Here is a 13,527-nt window from a genome sequence, read left to right on the forward strand (position 1 = left end):
CTGGTACAGGGACTTTTGAAGAGACTTCACTGGCCCAGTAGCTCATCAAAGAGGTGTACATCGATCTATTTAGAACAAGAATTTCCACCCAAAGTGAGAACACACCAGGTGCTACACAAATGGCTCCGTCAGAGGCCTGAGAGAAATCAGTACACCTTGTGATGGGGTATGGAAGTGAGCTTCAGTGGCGCCAGCACACAAGAAGCTGAGGCAAAAGGATTCTGAGTTCCCCATTATCCCGCTGTGGTGAGACTAGCAAACAAACAGCAACAACTCCCCCCTCACACCGAGAAATCATTATAGCTTTGATTTCTTATTTTTAAATATAATTTAAAGTGTCTTTTGAAGCTGGGCATGGTACCTAATACCCATAATCCTGGCATTCTGGAGGCTGAGTCAGGAGAATTGCCACAAACAAGTACAAGGCCAGCCTGAGCTCCGGAATGAGACCCAGTCTCAAAAAAATAAAGCAAATAAAAAAGCTAAAAGGAACACGTAGAATTATCTGGATATGTTTTACTTAACCCAATATACCCAAAATATTGCAACTTTAATATGCAATAAATATTTGAAAAGAGACACATACACATATGATACAAGGTCTTGGAAATCTGGTATGCATTTTCACTCACACGTAGCACACCACTCAGCACTCAGTAACCTGTAAACCTACCTAGGTGTGCAGAGAGCTGAGACAGGAGAGCCACTGGGTGGAAGAAGCCCACTTGGACTACATAGCAAGTTCCAGAACAGCCGGCTATATAGGGACACCATGCCTTTTTTTTTTTTTTTTTTTTTTTTTTTTAGTTTCAATTCCTTCAGTTATTCTATCATCTTTCAAACATTAGTTATCTTCCCAGGGCTCGTTAGCCACTTGTGGCTAGCAGCTACTTCATGAGATAGCACAGATCTAGACCGTGGGTTTGAGACTCTGTCCTGCCCCTCCCTAACTTGTCACTTGACCTTGGCAGGTTCCTTAGCCTATCTTAAAGAGAATGTGTTTGTCTGAATCTAGAGGATCCCTGACTTCTTCAGCTGTGGCGATCAAAGAGGCAATCCACAGAAAGTATGTACCCCGGGGCCTGTTGGCTCCTCATCAGTGGTGGTAAATGGGATGGTTATTATTAGTATTACAATCCAAGGTCAAGCTTCACAAGTCAGATGAGAAATACTCTGTGGGCTTGGCTCAGCTCGTATTCTAGCATTCTAGCCCACATAGGGTGCCTGTCCCCTTAAACACCTCACCAGACAGTACAATTTCCGGCCCTTCCCATCCTATTCCATTTTCAGGAGCTGAGCATGATGAACGAGGAGAAGTCGGAAGTGAGTCAGCAGGATAGCACTTAGAGCCGAAAAAAGCAAGCAGGACATCAGAATGCATAAGCAGGAATAAAATGTTCAGGAAGTGGGAGATGATCTTCCCTTTCTTCTAAGAACTGGCCCCCCTCATGAATTGTCTGCAGCTTCTCTGTACAGCATGGGCCAGGGCCAGAGGAATTAAAGGATAGCAAAGAGAATTATCAACACCACTTATCCCATGTAACACATCACCAATACATCCATTCTGCAAATACAGAAGCAGATTCAGGAGCCTTAGGGAAACTCATACGGCTGGTGGGTGACAGAGCTGGGACCGGCCAGCTCCCATCAAACCTCTTTCCTTCCCACTGAGTATCACACTTGGAAGCAATAGTCAGTCCGGAAACAAAGCTTTGGAATGCTGGGTCAAGGAAAGGCTATCCAGCAACTGCTTTCACTTTGAAGTCTAGCAGCTTCCTTACCAGGTACATGACACATTTAGCACTTTTGCTCAAAACCCTCATTGGTGGCCAGATAGGAACACCTGTGACCTTGCCACTCCAACCCTTTCCGGGTTATACTTCCACCGTGTGCAGACTATCCTTCTACCTCCCAAGTTGTACTCAGACATCGATCATGAAGGCTTTCTCTGATATCAGGTTCTCTAGTTCTCTCCCTTCGCTTGAAGAGCACGCAGCATTGATTGGAAACACATGCTCTGGCAGTTTTCCTAGCCCTGTGACCTTGGCTGAACAATACCTTTGAACTTTGGTTTCCTGGTCCGTGTGGTGAAGAAGAACACAATATGGAGATGATTAAGGAACATCAGTGTTGCACTCAACACAGGTAGCTTCCTTTCTCACTTCTCTCCCTCTTTCACTTGCCATGTCCTCCAGCCATCTCCATCTCCTGGTTGGGTGTGTTTAGGAAGTTGCCTCTGGGGATGAAAAGTGATGCTTACATCTTAGTCAGTTGTAACTTCCACTCCCCATGCCCCTCATTCATTTCTCCTTTATCTTCAGATCTTCTATCAGTCTGTGACAGGGACATAAAGCTGTCACTACCAAAATAAAGCTGGAAGCTGGAGACACAGGAGTGTAAGCAAGGCATTCAGCAGTGCCGCAAGACAAAGGGCATGTCCAGGATCAGATACAGGAAGGCTCTAGAAGAAAAGCCACAGAGGTGCAAGGAAGAATTTGTGACTGGCAGGAGAAAGATGGATAGAGGCAGGGATGGGAACGGAGCACGAGGTCAGGAGGTAAGCAACCAGGACAGAGACAACAGAGACTGAGACCATCCACAGCAGTGTGCTGGGGACCAGGACAGAAGACCAAACAAGTCTGAGTTCATTGCTGTCTGCGCCTTCTTTGCAGCTAACCCTTCACCTGCCTCAGCCACACAGCCTCAAAGTCCCAGGACAATTCCCTCTGCACATCTCTGAGGAATTTGGCCTCATCCTACCTCTCCCTACTTCTTTAGCCGTGCTCCAAACCCTAAGACCAAACCTTAGCCCAGACTTGACTCTTTGGCCATGCGAATCAGCCAAGCTGCTGCGTTTCCTTCTTAGGCAAATCAGAGATAAACATTTTTAGTTAAAGTTACTTTTGTTTGTTTTGTTCTGTTTTTATTTTGGCTTAGTGTGGTTTTTTTGAGGTGAGGGGCTTCATTTTGCCTAGGCTGACCTCAATCTCTCTATGTAGCCAAGATTGGCTTTGAACTCCCAATCATCCTAAGTGATGAGATTACAGCTATGTATTACCATGCCCACTTTTTCTTTTTATTTATTGTTTGTTTATTTATTTTGAGCTGAGGATTGAACCCAGGGCCTTACGCTTGCTAGGCAAGAACTCTACCACTGAGCTAAATCCCCAATCCCTTCCATGCCCACTTTTAAAATGAGTTTGGAACTGGGGAAATGGCTTAGTTGATAAAGTTCCTGCTATGCAAGCTTGGAGAACTGAATTTGGATCCCCAGGACTCACATAAAAGCTGGATGTAGTGGTGAACCTAGCATGTGCTGGAGGGAGACAGGTAGATTCTGGAGGCACACTGGCCAGCCTCTCCAGCCAACTGGGGAGCTGTTGGGTCAGTGAGAAATGCTGTCTTAAAACACAAGATAGAGAGAGAGATTAAGGAAGACACTTGATGTCATCTTTTGCATGCACACCCACAAGCATGTGCACAGTCACAAACACATACAAATTGAAGATAGCTGTAAAATTAGTTTTAAAATATACTATCAAATCCTCATAATGGGCTTAGGCTGGGTCTTTGCAGCAGACTTTGCTTAGCATATGTGGGGCCCTCAGCTTGGCTTAATCTCCAGCACCATAAAACAATAATAATATATAGTGATGATAACAGTAACAAATAAATAAAACCATCATGCTTCACCTTTGTAGGTGTCTATTATTACTTTGACTTCTTAAATATTTTTTTTATTTCTTTCTTTTGACTAGTTCTTGCTATGTGGCCTAGGCTGAACTTGAACTCAAGATCCTCTTGCCTCAACTTCCCAAGTACTGAGATTATAATTGTGAACCTCCACAGCCAGCCTTAAATCTTAAAAAACAAAAGTGTAGCTCATAAATGTTTTTCACACCAATAAAAAGAAAGACATTCATGATGTAATGCAAGAAATGTCCTATAGATCTATTTTTTCAGCTTGGAATCCAATACAAGACAGGTTTTTGGTTGGGGAGGGGGCAGGGGAAGAGTTTGGTTGGTTGGTTTCTGTTTTGAAACAGGGTCTTATATAATATTATAGGCTGACCTTGAACTCACTATATGAACTCCTGATCCTCCTGCCTCCATCTCCCAAGTGTTGAGATTACAGGTAAGCACCACCATGCCCAGCTACATGACACCATTCATCAAAAGAGCAGTAATGAGCCTTTTCACCCCAATACACCTAGTTGCAAGCTTGAATAGAATGAAAGTTACCTTTCTGAAAAGTCCTCAAAGCAGCAATCCCAGGTTAAGAGAACAGTCATGGCTTTTAACAACTGTGTCTAGATGGAGCAGGAACAACCAACTTTTCCAAGACTACACTGAGCACTGTCTAGGCAAAGACAACAGCAATTCCCAGGGCTTGTTGCATATTGAAGCCTCTAGTGGATCTTTGGGGGTTTTGTATGTTTGATTTTTGTTTTTGTTTTTTGGTTTTTTGGTTTTTCCAAGACAGGGTTTCTCTGTGTAGCTTTGGAGGCTGTCCTGGATCTTGCTCTGTAGACCAACCAGGCTGGTCTTGAATTCACAGAGATCAGCCTGGCTCCGCCTCCCGAGTGCTGGGATTAAAGGTGTGCGCCACCACCGCCCAGCTCTAGTGGATCTTTAAAAACACGGTGCATGGCTTCAGTAGTGTCAAACCATGTCTTGCCAAAGGTTTGATAATCTGGGTTATATGCTTGTAATTGTAGCCCTTGGAAGGCAGGGAGAGCCTGGGTTGTTTTTGCAGTGCTGAGGAGCAAAGCAGGTCCTCAGTGCATGCTGAACAAGTACTCGACTAAATGAGCTATATGTGCAGTTTGAAGTCATCCTGGTCTACTGAGTGGGTTCCAGGACAGACAGGGCTACACAGAGAAACCCTGTCTTGAAAAACAAAAACAAACAAACAAAAAACAAAAAGTGAGATGTGGGTACCCAACATTTGGGAGGCAGAGGCAGGCAGATTTCTGAGTTTATAGCCAACCTGGCTTACAGAATGAGTTCCAGGAAAACCAGGGCTACACAGAGAAACCCTGTCTCAAAGAAACAAACAAACAAAACTGGAGATGGGAGTCTTGTTACGTTGCCCAAGCTGGCTTTGAACTCACCCTATAACCTAGGAAGGCTTTGAATTTGCAAACATTCTGCCTCAACCTCTGGAGTAGCTGAGATTAACAAGCCTGTACCACCAGGCCTGGCTCACAATTAGCTATTTAGAAGAAAAGAGAGAAAAAGAAGGAAGGGAGAGAAGGAAGGAGGGAGGGAGGGAAGAAAGAAGGAAGGGAGGAAGAAAGGAAGGGAAAGGGAGGGAGGGAGGGAAGAAGGAAGGAAGGAAGGAAAGAAGGAAGGAAGGTAGGCAGGCTGTGTTGCAGCTGATATCCTGCTATAAGACATCCATCATGGATTAGCAATGGTGGTTGCATGCCTTTAGTTCCAAGACCCTGAATGCAGAAGCAGGGGAATCTCTGTGAGTCAAGGCCAGCCTAGTCAGACCCTGTCTCAAAACACCATTATACAAATAATAACAAACCAGCATCTCCTATGACAAGAGAAGGATGATGCTGGGTGTGACTGCATATAGTTGGCAAGAGGTGTATACACTAGGTGCTTTATAGTGACTTCAGCACACTGCAGTCTGTTCCCCTTCTCTCTGCATTTAATAGATATGAGGGGTTACACGGGCATTAGAATTATAATGTGCAGCAAAGTTGGAGTCCAGCCAGGGAAGCAGGCTCATGGTAAGGTCTCAGAAGCAAACACGTCCCTTCATCGTTCCACAGTAGCAGCAGTATTATAACCAGTGCTGCCTCTACTGGGTACATTTTTCCTTCTAGCAAGCCTCCATGGAAATAACTCGTCTACAGAAGGCCGCTTGGTGGCCATAAACTCAGAGCACAAGGACGTGTTGGACAAGGAGGGAAGGCTGACAGGAAATGGGGTCTTCAGGGTCATCATGTGAATATAATTGTCTAACCAGAAATTCCTAGGGTGCTGGAACCACTAAATTCTTACTATAGGCCATCATTCTTGCATTAAAACTGTATTGATTCTGATTGTGTAGGAAGTATTGATTTGCTTTATTTTTTAGTTTTAGTTACATGTTTGTGTGTGTGTGTATGCATGCACAGGAGTGCAGGTGCCTATAGAGACAAGAAGAGGGTGTCAGATCCCATGGAGCTGGAGTTATGGGTGGTTCTGATCACCTGATGTGAGTGCTGGGTACCAAACTCAGGTCTGTCCTCTGCAAGAGCAGTACTCACTCTTAACCATCTCTCCACCCCCAATTTGCTTGATTCTTATTCATTATGCCTTCAGCTCTGCTAATGAGCTCTTTGCTCATTCTTAAAGAAATGTACCTAAGCCTCTACATGTGGCTGGCCAGACCTGACCTCTGGGCTCCCATAACTCCTCTACTTAACATCTGCCTTGCTCCTTGTCACATGGCCTCATGGGTAAACATCTGTTGTTTTTGATGCTCTGGGAACTCCCCAAAGGCAGAGACCAGGCTCTTATTTTAAATGTCTTGTGTCCCTAGTGCCAGAGTCAGTCCCCCCCCCCCTTTTTTTTGTTTGTTTTGTTTTTTTGAGACAAGGTTTTCTTTGTGTAACAACAGCCTTGGCTATCCTCAAACTCACAGAGATCCATCTGCCTCTGCCTCCTGAGTTCTGGGATTAAAAGCATTCCACACAGTGCCCAGCTCCAGAGTCAGTTCTTAAAGCAAGCTTTCCTACTGTGTCATAAAGCATAGTAAACTTGCCTTTTTGTAGGGGAGGGACCAGCCAGTGCTGGGGTTCAAAGCCAGGACTTCATATGTGACAGGCTTGTGATTTAAACTTCCTTTCCAAAGCAAAGCTGGAAATGTGTCTCAGTGAGGGCTTGCCTAGCATGCACGAGGTCCTATGTTTGATCCCCAGCACCACCAAAATAAAAACAAACAAGTTATTTGTGACTGTATTTTTGTTCCTAAAAATTCTAAAATTTGAGCTGGAAATGGTAACACGTCTACAATCACAGCATTATAGGTGGGTACAGGAGGATTAGGGATTCAAGGTCAGCCACAGCTACACAGCAAATTCAAGGATAGCCTGGTCTACATGAGCCCCTGTCTCAAACACCCAAAATAAATAAATACAACTCAACAAAAAAAAAATTTTTTTTTTGGAGACAGCATTTCACTATGTAACCCTGCCTAGTAGGAAACTCCCTTTATAGATCTCCACCTGCTTTTGGCTCCTGAGTGTTAGGATTCAAGGCATGTAACATTATGTCTGGTTAAACCCCCCCTGCAATTTTTTAATAAAAAAAATTCAGAGTTTGCTATTTTAGAAAACCCCTCCCTGTCCCTCATGCTCCTGGCGTTGTTAAGAGTCAGAGTCTCTTTAGACTCTCTTCATTCCTGCTAATGCAGTTACAATCCCAGGAAATGTGAGCTGAAGACTGAGGAAGAGAGGAGAAGAAGGGAAGGAAGTCATCAAGGATATTTTTATCAAGCAAGCTGTCACTGGAGATGTGGTTTGAATGAGCAATGCTCCCATAGTCTCAAGATTTTCAATACGTGGTCCCCAGTTGGTAATGCTATTTGGAGAGGCTTAGGAAGTGTGGCCTTGTTAGGAGGAATGTCACTGGGGTTTTGTGCTTTCAACTCAAGATATACGCTCTCAGCTTGCTGTTCCAGTCATCATGCCTGCAGGCTGCCATGCCTTCCCACCAGGATGAACTCTTTCTTATCCATATGGAGCTCTAAGCCCAAGCCCCACTTTGTATAAGCTGCTTTGGCCCTGGTCTTTTTCTTCACAGCAGTAGAAAAGTAACTAATACAGTAGGTAACCAGAGCTCATCCATGGGGAGCCTTTTGGGTCTAATGCATTACATGGTTTTGACCCCTTCTGTGAAAGAGTATGGAGTACCCATCAGCTCCTGTCTACCATTTATTGAGGATGCTGCAGAAGGCTATTAATGCCCCATTACTATTGGTCTACATTACACATGGGATGGGCAGGAGGGATCAGAAAAAGCCCTGAGTCAAGGACTAGCTAACAGCTTATTGAAACAGGATAACTCTTGGCTAAGTCATGAGGATGGGATGCTACAGAACAGATGTGCCTCATTTGATTAAACCATTTTCCATGGGAGCTGCAGGCTTTCCTGGCTTTTACCAACAAGTCTTAACAAACATTCCCAGCCATGTCTTCTTGTCCATAAATGTAAATATTCTTTAATGTAGTTGCCTACAAATGAGTGTTCATTTCATGCCTCTCTCTAATTTACCTTCCTGGGCTAAAGACTCTCTGACTGTGACCTCTGAACACTCAGCTCCCTCGTGTGAACTTTCTTCTATTTCAATTCAACCCTTTCAGGAATTCCTCCCAAGACTGAGAATAAGGGTCTCTTAAAGTTTCCTCCTGCCCTGTGTGAGATTCCCACAGCCTCTATTCTTTCCATAGGCTCTTCCTGTGACTTATGCTCTGCTTATGCTCAAGAAGCTGTTGCCATAGGTGCATTTAAATTATGAGCATTACTGTATTCAGGTGATAAAAGTCAAATTTTGGAGCAATGGGTGCTTCCACTTGAGATATTTCCCCTCTAGTTGACTTTCTGGTGATTATTTCCATATAAACTATATATTTTAACAATCTGAGGTTGGATCTCAGGAATCCCTTTTACAGAATTCCCAGCACAAAGACACAACTAGGAATTCATGAGAATTTTGAAAACTTTAAGATTTATTTTTACTTTTGTTTTTTGAGACAGGTTCTCACATAGTTCAGGGTGGCTCCCAACAAGCTATATAGTTGAGGATGGCCTTGAACTCATGATCTCCTTGCCTTTTACACAAGTTCTGGGACAATGGGCATGCAATACCATGTTTAGCTTTTTTCTTAACAAGCTTGTGTTCCTATGTAGTAACTACCTGTGTCAAGTATATTTCTATGTTTATTCCTTAGAATCAGCCCTCCTACCCTACACCTCATAAGAATCACATACTTGCAGCCGGGCAGTGGTGGTGCATGCCTTTAATCCCAGCACTTGGGAGGCAGAGCCAGGCAGATCTCTGTGAGTTCCAGGCCAGCCTGGTCTAAAGAGCAAGATTCAAGACAGGCACCAAAACTACACAGAGAAACCCTGTCTCAAGAAACGGGGGGAAAAAAAGAATCGCTTATTTGCTTTTCTTTTTTCTTTTCTTTTTTTTCTTTCTTTCTTTCTTTCTTTCTTTCTTTTTTTTTATTGTTGTTGTTTTTCGATTCAGGGTTTCTCTGTGTAGCTTTGCACCTTTTCCTGGAACTCACTTGGTAGCCCAGGCTGGCCTTGAACTCACAGAGATCCACCTGGCTCTGCCTCCCAAGTGCTGGGATTAAAGGTGTGCGCCACCACCATCTGGGTTTTCATTATTATATTAATAGTTTTTGCACATTCTAGGTGGTTTCTTTCACTCAGAATTTTTTTTTTAATTCATATCAGTGTGTGTATCAGTAAATCCTTTCTTTTTACTGCTGGCTCATATTCCATTGTATACATGAACTTCTTTATTCACCCACTAGTTGACGGACACTGGGATTACTCCCAGCCTTTGACAATTGAAAACAGAGCTGCTGTAAGAGTACATGTACAGGTCTCTGTGTAGACATATGTTGTCATTTCTTTTCAATAAAGACCTAAAAGTAGTCCTGGGTCACAATGTAAGTTCAGGATTAACTTTCTAAGACACAGAATGTCACTTTACAGTTCCCTCAGCAATGTTTGAGAGCTGTCATTGCCATCCTCATTTGGGCCTGGGGGGCGTTCTTTTGTTTGTTTGAGGCAGGGTCTCACTGTGTAGCCAAGACTCACTTTGAGCTCACCATAGAATAAGCTTGCCTTGAGCTCCTCCACTCCCTCCTCACTTCATGAGTGCCAAGTGCATGCTCCATGGGGTTTGGCTAGGACTATGGTCTTTTTCATTTTAGCCATTTTAGGAGGTATGTAGTGGTATTGCTATGTGGTTTTAATGTATATTTCCCTTAGGGCTAATGATGATAAACTTGTTTCTATGTTCTCCTTAGTCATTTGTATAGATTCTTGTTCAGTATTGGGGCACAATGGTAGGACTTGCCAAGACAGCCCTCTACCATTGGGCTAGTCTTTTCTCTGTCTTTCATTTCGAAACAGAGTCCTCCTAAGCTGCCTAGGCTGTCTTGAAATTACAATCTTCCTATCTTGACCTTACTGGTAGCTGCAATTATAGCTAGCCCTGTACTACCAACTTGGCCATTTCTGTATATTCTCTTCCAACATTTCCTTTAAATTCTTTGTCTATTTAAAAAATCGAATGTAAGTGTTCATATGTCTATGTAGCAGCCCTTTATAATGTATGTTTTTGTGCATGTGTGAGTGTACATGCATGCTGGCTTGCCTATTTTCTCAATATTGATCTTTTAAGAGTTGTATTATATGGGACTGTATTATTATATGGCTCAGTGGTTAAGAGCACTGACTGCTCTTCCAGAGAACCCAGCACCCATATGGCAGTTCACAGCTGTCTGCAACTTCAGATTCGGAGATCCGATACCCTCACACAGACATGCATGCAGGCAAAACACCAATGCACATAAAATGAAAATACATCATTTTTTAAAAAAAGAGTTGTATTACAGTTTTATCTGGACTTGGTAGCACTTCCTGTATCCGAGTACTTGGGAGGCTGAGTCAGAAGGATCACAAATTGAACACATGGTTGAGTGAGCTTCCTAGAGAGACTATCTTAAAAGAACAAAACATGAACTTGGGAGGTGGCTCAATGGGTAAAGGGCTTGCTGTGCAAGCATGAGGACATGGGTTCAGACCCCCATTAACTATATAAAAGGCTGGATATGATGGGTATGTAACCCCAGCCTTGGGGTGGGCAGACACAGGATGTTCTTGTGGGTTTGGAATTACCTCATGGAAACTGGGAGTTTGTATCTGAAGATAATTAATGCCCCAAACTCCTTGCCAGATCCATCAATAGCCAATGATTTAGCAGGGAGGGGCCTCATGATCTACTCCCTGAACCATGACCGGCTCTTGACAGGCCCAGTGCAGGCAACTGTGGCTGCTGTGAGGTCATGGTAGAAATGCAACATGTCCAGAAGACAACATTTTGCAGGCCTTCGCCCCATTTCCAGCCCTTACATCTGTCTGTTCCTCAATTCTACAATGTTCTTTGAGTCTTAGAGGGGGTAGTATAAATGTCCTATTTGGGGCTGAGCACTCAGCAATCCTTTATTCTCCATACCTTGAACAGCCGTGGGTCTCTGCATTCACTAACTACCATTCAGTGCAAAGAAAAGCTTCTCTGATTAAGGCTGAAAGTAGCATTTGTCTGTGCATATAATAAACACAAATGTTTAGAAGGCAATCTGATGCCGGGTCAGTTTAGTCAAACAATAGCAGAAAGTTTTCAGGCAGGGCCTATGACCTCCCCAGCCTTCTCAGCGGATTTTTAAACAGGCAAAAATTCCTTTTGTGGAATGAGCCTTAAATTCAAGAAGGCTGGGTGTAGTGTTACATGCCTTCAATCCCGGCACTCAGAAAGTAGATGCAGAAGGATCTTTATTAGTTAGAGGCCAACCTGATCTACACAGCAGGCTCCAGGACAGCCAGGACTATATAGAGAGACCCTGGCTAAAAATTTGGGGGGGGGGTAGAGTAATTGGTTGCCCCCCATAATAGTCTTGCCACAGTTGCTGTTGTGGGCATATTTTGCCTGGTAAGTGGGTATTATAGTTTGTATGGTTCATAGCTGGATAAGATTGCTGATGTTTTTTCACTTCTAGTGGTCTGCACAGCACCTTTGGCACTTAGAAAACTAGCCAGCAGAGGAGAATCTTCCAACTCAATTTCAACTTAAAAAAAATTTTTTTGCCATCAAAGTGATGTCTTCAGCAATAGGGGCCTGTCATCTGGTTCTGGTGAGCATCCAAGAGATATGGCAAGGTTGTATGTTGAGCCTCCTTAGTCAACAACTCTTAGGAGGTATCCCCTACCTGAAACTGGGCAGCTTGTCTAGCTATGAAAGAGATACCTCCCTTCCAACTCTTCTAAAACATCTTTTTCATACACTGTACTGGCTGTTTCTATGTGTCAACTTGACACAAGCTAGAGTCAGCAGAGGAAGGAGCCTCAGTTGAGGAAATAGCTCGCTGAGATCCAGCTGTAAGGCATTTTCTCAATTAGTGATCAATGGGGGAGGGTCCAGCCCATGGTGGGTGGTGCCGTTTCTGGGCTGCTGGCCCTGGGTTCTATAAGAAGGTGGGCTGAGCAAGACATGGGAAGCAAGCTCGTAAGTAGCTCCCCTCCATGGCCTCTGCATCAGCCCCTGCCTCCAGGATCCTGCCCTGCTTGAGTTCCTGTCCTGACTTCCTTCAGTGATGAACAGCAATGCTGAAGTGTAAACCTAATAGACCCTTTCCTCCCCAACTTGCTTTTTGGTCATGGTGTTTCCCTGTAGCTGTAGAAACCCTGACTAAGACATAGACCTTTCATTTTGGTTAACCCTTCCCTTCTCACCCCCTTTCTTGCTCCACCCCACCCTCATTCCTGTTTAAATATCCCCACCCCGGGCTCCTGTTCTCTACTTTCGTGTCACCTATGACCTACTATCCCATCCCCCCCTTAGGGTATCTGGACCCCAAGACCCCTTCCTAATTCCCTAGCTTGCATAAGGACTCTAAGTTAAACATTCAAATCTAATGTTTTGAAACCGGGATCCACATGTAAGAGAGAACACATGTTTGCCTTTCTAAGCCCCAGTGACCTCACTCAGACTGGTTTTTCCCGTTTTATTCATTTGCTTGCAAATTTCACAATTTCATTTTTCTTCACAGGTGAATGAAAATCCACTGTGTATATATGTCCCACACTTTCATTATCTGTTCAATCAGCTGATGGACATCTAGACTGATCCCATTTCCTGACTACTGTGAATAGAGCAGCCATGATAACGGGTATCTCTGCTGTAAGAAACAGAGTGCTTTGGGTATCTGCCCAGAGTGGTCTAGCTGAGTCATAGTCTAGTTTTAGCTTTCATGCTCTTGCTATTGTGTTTTGTTGGTCGTTGTTAGTGGTGGGTTTTTGTTGTTATCATTTTTGTGTGTGTTTTTTTTTTTTCAGACAGGTCTCACTATGAAGTCCTGGCTGGCCTGGAACTCGCTCTGTTGACCAGGCTGGCCTCGAACTCATTGAGACCCGCCTGCCTCTGCCTCCCGAGTGCTGGGATTGAAGGCGTGCTCCAGGACACCTGCCCTAGTCTAGCATTTTTAAGAACTTCCCCCACACTTCATAATGTCCAGCAGTTTACACACCCCACAACAGCTGATGACACTCCCCGCCCCCATCCTTGGTAGCATTTGCTGCCCTTCGATTCTATGTTTTTATAATAGCCATCATCTGGGGTGAAACAGAATCTTGAAGTTGTTATAATAGTTTTCACATCGCTGATAGCTAATGATGTACAGTACTTTCAATAATTATTATCCATTTGTATTTCTTTTGAGAACTCTCTGT

Source organism: Onychomys torridus, chromosome 8 (genome assembly GCF_903995425.1).
Source record: "Onychomys torridus chromosome 8, mOncTor1.1, whole genome shotgun sequence".
Classification (NCBI taxonomy): domain Eukaryota; kingdom Metazoa; phylum Chordata; class Mammalia; order Rodentia; family Cricetidae; genus Onychomys; species Onychomys torridus.